This window comes from Molossus molossus, unplaced genomic scaffold (genome assembly GCF_014108415.1).
Source record: "Molossus molossus isolate mMolMol1 unplaced genomic scaffold, mMolMol1.p scaffold_m16_p_3, whole genome shotgun sequence".
Lineage (NCBI taxonomy): Eukaryota > Metazoa > Chordata > Mammalia > Chiroptera > Molossidae > Molossus > Molossus molossus.
This window is the reverse complement of record NW_023425366.1, coordinates 90,667,991-90,676,410: the sequence shown is the minus strand read 5'-3', so window position 1 is coordinate 90,676,410 and position 8,420 is coordinate 90,667,991. Positions and strand designations below refer to the sequence as shown.

General features: G+C 42.9%; 1 pseudogene; it reads left to right on the top strand.

The window, feature by feature from the left end:
* The first annotated feature begins 331 nt into the window (after positions 1-331).
* Positions 332-8,420, top strand: part of LOC118642075 — a 50,355-nt pseudogene continuing 42,266 nt past the window's right edge.

Here is an 8,420-nt window from a genome sequence, read left to right as displayed (position 1 = left end):
CATGAATCATCATGTCCTAACAGAGGGTCTCTCTGCAAACAGGAGAGCCTGGCGTTCTCTACAGGCAATGTCACCAGCGAGGGCTGGGGAGGGGTACATCACAGGAACACGGAGTTTATTACCTAACGTCATTGCTGGGCATGACATATGGCATGGGCTAGGATTTGGCAGAGGAATGGTGGAAGATTTTCAGAGCAAAGCCTATTAGAAGACAAAGTACAAAAAGTCCTTTGTGTCTGTTTGAGCTAAACAAGGCTTGAAGTGCTGGTGCCCGGTCGCCCCCTGTTTGAGTGACTTGTATTAATGAATCCAAGGAAACTCAGAGGGTCTCATGCCGAATGACACAAACTTCGACGGGTCCTCTTCTTATGATCCTCCTACAGATATTCTGAGACTTGGACTAATAGTGTCGGTGACAAGACTCAGTCATGACTGCAGATGCAAAGTTCTTTATTAGTTTCCGAGACTAGATTTATCACAGACCTACTCCTTGGGCTATTATTAAGACTCTTCCTTATTTTCTGTTACAAAGCTTTTATTTTTTTAAGAGGTCATCCCTTCACATTGGCTTAGAGCCTAATCACAAACAGGTTTCATTTGAGAGGCTTAGCAATGCAAATTACAGGTAAACAGGGATTCATTTTTAATGTTATCTTCATAATTCTATGGCCAAAAAAGGGTTGTGTTCCCTTTCATGTGACATTATACATCTTGAGCTTGAATGTGAATAAATGGCGTAGGAGGAGAGTTAGCAGGAAGAATGTTTTTTCCATTGCTTTCTTTATCGCCACTATATCAGATTTCCCTCTCATGTATCTAGGTTTTAGAAATCCACCTTAAGAGGAAGAGCTGGAATGGGGTAAACAAAATTCACAGACAACACAAAAATATCTTTCCACCCCGAAATTCCTGGCGGATGAGCCAGCTGCACAGCCTTGGAGACAGGGATATTTACCGCGGCAATGCTATGGCTCCTCTTGCTTTGGATGGAAGCTCAGCTTCAGGGTAAGTGATGGACTCTTCAATATTATAAACCCGGTTCATTCAGTGGCATATCCATGTCAGTGTTCATACCTGAGCACGGATGGTTTAAAACACCCAAAATCAAAACTCTAAGTTATTATCGTTGGGGAATAAAAATTAGAAAAAAAAATATGATTTACATATGTTAGAAACAAAGTATTATATAGTTTATGATTCTGGGACATTAGGGGGTTGTCAGGATAAACAACTGGGGAGTTATGCCCCAATCAAAAAGCCTGAGTTTAGCCCTGGCCAGTTTGGCTCAGCGGTTAGAGCGTCGGCCTGTGGTCCGGAGAGACCCGGGTTCGGTTCCCGCTAAGGGCACGTACTTCGGTTGCAGTTTGTCCCCGGCTCTGGTTGGTCGTGCGGGTGGCAGCCACTCGATGTGTCCCTTTCCTATCGATGTTTCTCTCTCTCTCTCTTCCTCTCTCTCCCTCCCACTCTATCTGTACAAAAGATGGAAAAATGTCCTCGGGTGAGGATTAAAAAATAAATAAATAAATAAATAAAAAGCCTGAGTTTAATATAGAATTTTCTGAAAGATCCTGTGCTCCTCACCTACTGAGCCCAGAAATCATGGAACTAGAGAGACATTTACCTGGTCACGGAATCTCAGCCGGAATTTTAAGGGGCATATTAAATAAAAACTCAGCGTTTTAACTGCAGTCATTGCAGAGATCTCTTCAGAAACCAGTACGTAAAAGCATAGTCCTGAAACTGTGACCTGGAGTCAGTTCCCAACAGCCCCATGTGGAGAGACAATTCTTTGCCATCAGTCTTTCCAGAGTCGAGCACGTAGCTGGGAGGCAGATGGTGTGCGTCCGAATGATGGCGGGTGGATGATGGACATCACTGGCATGAGAGACATTCTCCTTAGTCATCGCAGGGAGGAATCTTTTCCATAATGTGAAGGTGTTACCAAAAATCTCTTGCCAACCAGAGCAGAAGCTTAGCTTCGTCTTAACATCACGGGAAGTATGACCGGGCAGTGGGGGATGGGGTGACAGGCTCTCAGGGACAAGGGCCAGTATCATTCACTTGACATTACGGAGTCACCAGAGCATAAAAAAGCCACCATCCTTTGTACTGCCTTTAGGTTTGAATTTTCAATGGTGTATTTCATTGTGCCTCATGATAGTTTTTTTTTAAAAAAATCATAGTCTTAACATCACATCTATATATTTGTTTCATTTTTGTTTGTTTGATTTTGAAAAAAAAAAAAAATGCTATTACATTTGGAAAGGTGTTCCAGCCTCTCCAACTGCACTTCTGTTGAAGGAGTTCTATCCCTAAAAAGTATTCTGGTTGGCAAAATCATCTTGACAAAATCAAGGTCTCTTGGAGAATTAGTAGGTTGAGGGGAAAATAAAAACACATATTGAGGTCCCAGAAGGCATCCAATTCCCAAATCAAAGGGCTTTAGAGTGTGTGAATCTGCCATGGTCCTTCAGCTGTCCGGGAACTGTGGCGCTGTGGTGCCAGCCCTCTCGCCTTTGTGCTTGGTGCAAGCTGAACCACTTCGCAAAGTGTTTGCAAATAGGATAACAGATTGCACATTTAAAACTTTGATACAAAATGTAAAACTACATTATCTGAAAACCACAAGTAGCAACACTTTACTGGGTGAATGATGACTACATATTATTGGTAGGTGTGGCCTATAACGCTATGTCCCGTATTCATGCTTATATTAACTATTCGTTAAGCCGATATAGTTTACTCTTTTCAAAATGTAACGTCATCACTCTTAATGAATGATGCTGTCTTGATAAAATTCTGAGTTAGAGGCCCCTTCTAGGTATTGCTATAGATCGCAAGATCCATCTCCATGTAGAGGTGTTCAGGAGAGGAACACGTGTGGAAGACTGGAGGGAAGGACGTAGCGTGGACTATTGGAAGGGCTGAAAGGGGCACTATGGAAAGACGTTCTAGACAGAGTGACGAAAGATGAAACTAGAGCAGTAGACATGTCAAGACCCTGTAAAGTTCAAAGTACACTTTTAATAGTAATGAGAAAGTATTGAAAGAATTTCAATCCTGGATCAGGAAGAAGGCACATACTGATAGCACTTGGTGATGGATTGAATATGGGGATGACAGAGAGAGAGAGAGAGATTTCTGCTTCATTAGTTATATGTATGTTGTCTTCATGATACAACAGAAAACCTACAGTGAGCTTTCAAAGAAAGATCATGACTTTGGGTTTGGATGTGATGGATAGCTTTGGAGTATCCACATGGAGATACCAAGGGGGCAGTTGGAAAATAATGAAATCTATCAATCCCCATAACACAGAGAGCTACACATCATCACTCTGCTAGGTAGACAAAGGAAAATTCTTCAAAGGACACAAACCTTAATACTTGACCAGTAGTTTGGATGTTTTTAAATGCATATTAGCTCCCCTTTGAAGTAGCTCTTTAGAAGTTTGCTAATGTGTAGGTTCATCCTTTCTTTCCCTCCCTAATGTAGTATATCAGATTCCTCTCCTCAACTTGAGTTTCACAACCCTCTGTCTTCCTTTACTTACCTCAAGCATTTTTCAGAGAGAGAGAGAGAGTATGGATTTTACCTGATAAAAGAGAACTTGTCATGTTGAAAAAACTGAGGTGTGAGAGTCATAGGACTTTGGGATGGTGAAGAAGTCTCCTTTGATTTAAATTTGGATTTAAATTATAATTCCGGTCTTATTTTCCCATAGCAAGCAAATCCGGTCTGAAGCTCAGAAGAGACATACATTTTTATTTATTTTTATTTATTTATTTATTTTAATCCTCATCTGAGGACATTTTTCCATTTTTTGTACAGACAGAGTGGGAGGGAGAGAGAGGAAGAGAGAGAGAGAGAGAGAGAAACATTGATGTGAAAGGGACACATCGAGTGGCCGCCACCCGCACGACCAACCAGGGCTGGGGACAAACTGCAACCGAGGTACGTGCCCTTAGCGGGAACCAAACCCGGGTCTCTCCGGACCGCAGGCCGACGCTCTAACCGCTGAGCCAAACCGGCCAGGGCAAGAGACACACATTTCTAAATCACCTGTAAATAGGTGGTAATGGAAGCCGTGCCGTGGGTGGAATAGCCTAAGAGACTACTGACAGCTTTCCTCTACTCTTTAAATATACGGATCATTGCATGGGTTCGACCTAGGTTTCCATTTTGAATTTTACCATTTATTCAAGTTATTGGCACCACATGGTGATAGCTGAATAGCCTTCTTGGTATTTTATGAAAAGCATCGAATTTTTTATGTATTTTATCAAAATACTTTTTTTTTTTTTTTTTTTTATATACTTTGGTCTCTGGTTTCAGTGAAGAAGATGAAGCATATAGATGTGACAGCTGCCATAACACCTTTTAAATGAGGGGCTTAGACACTAATATATGCAAGGGTCCTGTTTCATACAATATGAGAACTGCTAACATTGAAGATTTGGCTGGAAAACAATGTATCTCCTTTCCTCTCTGCTGCAACCTTCTTTTTAAAAACAAGAACAGAGTTCTGGCCGGTTTGGATCAGCGGCTGGAGCATTGGCCTGAAGACCAGAGAGTCTTGGGTTTGATTCCGGTCAAGGGCGTGCACCTCCATTGTGGTTTGGTCCCCAGCCCTGGTTGGGGTCGCGCAGGAGGCAGCTAGTCGATGTGTCTCTCTCACTTCAATGCTTCTCTCTCTCTCCCGCCCCTCTCCCTGTCTCCCTCCCTCCCTCCCACTCTGTCTGAAGATAAATGGAAACATATCCTCAGGTGAGGATTTAAAAAAACAACAGAGAACAAGGATAATCTGAAAATTAGATAATCCATTACAGCATAATCAAGAGGTGACTGTATAAGCAAATAGTAAGGATTTTATACATCATTACCCATCAAAATTCTTATTCTTTGAGCTTTTCAATACATAAACTCTCTTCTGTACACACACTCACAGAAGGCGACGGCTCCCAGGAGGATCCTGTGAACTATTTGTTACAGAAGCAAATAGAGAAAAGCCCCACTGGTCACAGGGAGCTGATTCTCTGAGGGGCCAGCGGCGCCGTGGGAACCAACGCTGTGCCAGGACGCCTGTGGTACTTTCACTTAGAGCAAACCCAGTCTGTGACACGGGTATTACTGCACCTGGATTTGAAAGCTGGGTCTGCGGAAAACTGTGTGAATTGGGTGCTTACACCCTTTCTGCATTTGTGTTTTTATCTGTCCGATGATGGGTTTTGTTCAAAAGGCCTGTCCAGTCTGGATGTATCCAATACAGATGCTCAGATATGGGGGACAGTTGGGACATTCTAATGATCTCATGGATATTGTTGGCCAACCTACCTGCTCTTGTTTATGCTCCTGTCTAGTTATCTTTGTCCTCAAAGATTTGTGCAACTGGTAGCTGAATTGGCCCGTTATGTCCCTAACTAACCACGTTCATGGTCTTTTTGGTGGATATTAATTTCCATCCTAGGAGATCAGTTGTAATTTTAGGATTTTTGGATGATCGGCCAAGATAACCATAGTTGTCATTCTTTGCTTTGATGAGGTGATCTAGCCTGGAAACATTTTTATTCTTCTTTCTGGCTCCATTCTTTCCATATTGCCTCAATTTCCTGTCTAACCCAAATATTATTACTCAAAAACATTAACCAGCATTTCAACTTGGGGAAAGAAAGGGGGAAAAAAAAATAATCCTTGGCAGACCATTCTAGGTTCTTCACTCTCAAATTCCAAAGTCCTCTGTAAGTGTCTGACACTCTTGACCTCAGGAACGCTTATGGACCAACTCTGCTGGGCTCCTCAGTTTCCAAATAAAGCCCTCGGCTGTGCGTCCATTCTGTCGGCTCTGCCTGGGCTCTTCTGCTCATTTCCTACCAGCAAAACGCTGCGTATTCCTCCATGTTTGCCTTAAACATTGTCTCTCCTGTGAGCCTTTCCTTACTCACCCTGCAGACGTCTTTCCCCTTCTGCAGTTGGATATCGCTTAGTTCATATGTGCATCCCTGTGGCCCGTCACTTATCACCGTCTGCAGTGTCTTATGTCCATTGTGCCGTGACTGTCTCTTCCAGTGGAGTATGACCTCTTTGCAAACAGGATTGATGTCTTCATCTCTGAACCCTCACCCAACAGGGCTCACCCCAAGCAAATGTATTGAATTAGTTCGGGTTCCTGAAAGAGCCCTTGGAGATGGGGCTGGAGTTTTAGTCTCTTTTGTAGTGGCTGCCGTGGGAAGAAAGGAAGATTTCTGTTTCTCGGGGTACTTACTGATTCTGTTATTTTGAGGATGTTATTTATTGCTAAAGTTCGGTTTAATCATCTGTAAAATGATTTCAAGATAATGATTGTGGCTGCTCACTGATTTTCTAATTCTTCTCTAATTTTGCGGGTGTAATTGCATTTATTAGCCCCTGTGGAGGTCGGCGGAGTCATATGACTAATTCTGGACAATGACTTGTGAAAGGAAGGCCCAGGCTTTGTCTCCACCCACACAAAGCCCCGAGAGCTTTCCCTTCCGTCACAGGACTGGCAGCGGTCATGTCTGGGACTCGAGGACCGGGGGTCACCGCTTTCTATACCTACAATGCACATGCAGCAGGAGCGAGAAATAAACCTTTGGGGAACACAGTTGAGGTTGTTCCCTGTATCTGTGTCTCCTAGGCTGCAGCTCCTTTTGCCCAAATAAATGCTTATTATTCTTTATTTTAGTCTAAAATTAATTTTGGTTTATAGGACGCTGACGCAAAATAAAGATGACTCGGTTAAGGTCATCTAGCTACAAAGTGACACGGTCCGGATGTAAACCCAGGCTCCCCAGACCCAGAGTCTGGGCTCTGGAACATCACACTCTAGTTGAGCTGAAGCATCCTTTGCTTTTTTTCCCTCGAATGCCTCAAGGCCCAGTCCAAGAGCCATGGACTGAATTGTGTCCCTTCAACATTTATATGTTCCTAACATGTATATGTTGAAGGCTGTGATGTTGTGACTTACAATAAGAAACATGTATTTGGTCTTGGTCTCCATTTCCAGCACAGAGCTCTTAAAACCCTTGGAATTTCTGAGCAGAGCAGTGAACGGGTCTTTCGTTATGTTAATAGAGCGACTGTCAGAATGCCCCTAGGGGGACCTGAGGGACTAGGACTCTGCATCACTGGGTCAGGGAGTAATCCAGACTTCTCTGGGGGAGAGACTGGGGATGTTTGTTATTTTTAAACTACTTAAATCTAACCCTTGGAGATCAGCCCAAGGGAGATCTGTTAGTCAAGGAGCGGTCCCCTTCTCGCCTGTAGTTTGAGCTCCTACCAGGAGACTCATGCTGGTTGTAAGGACTCGTTCTTACACACAAGGATGCATGGCCTCGGCTGGCTTTTCTCCATGTTTTCTCCTGGACCATCTGTATATATATCATCTGGGAAGGTTATAAAAAATCTGATCCCAGGGCCCCAACCCAATACTAATGAATCACACTCTTAGGAGCCTGGCCAAAGAGTCTATATTTTCAGTAAGCCTTCTCCCTGATATATAGTTCACGCAGAACCGTGTGCCTCGCTGGTTGCATTGAATTAAATGAGAATGTCAGCTCCTGGAGGAAGGGGACCTTTATCTTGTTCACATTCTGTCCCAGCACCTAAGCACAGGGCTGAACGCAAGGTAGCTAGGTAACCAATACATATTCATTAGATACAGATAGAAAGAGGGGTATAATTCCTACCCCTCTTATCTCAAGGGCATTCTGTGAGGATCAAATGACATAATGTATGTGAAATCACTTTGCAAATGCAGAAAAGGGGTGTGTTATCACAACAAACCACACAAAGTAACTAATCATTTCCCAGCATGGTTACCTTAGATGAGTTTTAGCTCACCCAGAGCTAAGACTCATTGGCCACTGTGCTGTGCCCACACCCTTCTAAGGATGTTCATGAATTTGAATTGCTTTTTAAAAATCTTTTCAAAGACTCTTTGAGAGAGAGAGAGAGAGAGAGAGAGAGAGAGAGAGAGACTGTTATTTTCTCCTTCCCCCCATTTTACAGACGAGAAAATCAAGACTCAAAATTGTTACCATGGTCGAGATGATACACGTGGTAAATGCTATAACAGTAGTTCTTACACTTTCGCAAGCAGCGAGAACACCTGGAGGGTTTGTGGAAGCATAGACTGCTGAGCACCATCGTGAGTTTCTGATTCAGTAGGTTTGAGGTCAGGCTTCAGAACTTGCGTTTTAAGCAAGTTCTCAGATGTTGTTGTTCTTGATTTGGACCACGGTTGAGAACCATTATACTAGAGCTAAGTTTGAATCCAGAAATTTTGACTCCATGATCTCTGTTCTTAATTAATTTTTTTTCGTTCTTTTTCTTTTCTACGATTCTTGTCTTTGTGAACATACTCATTTTTTTCTATGATATACTTTTCTTAATTGATTTTT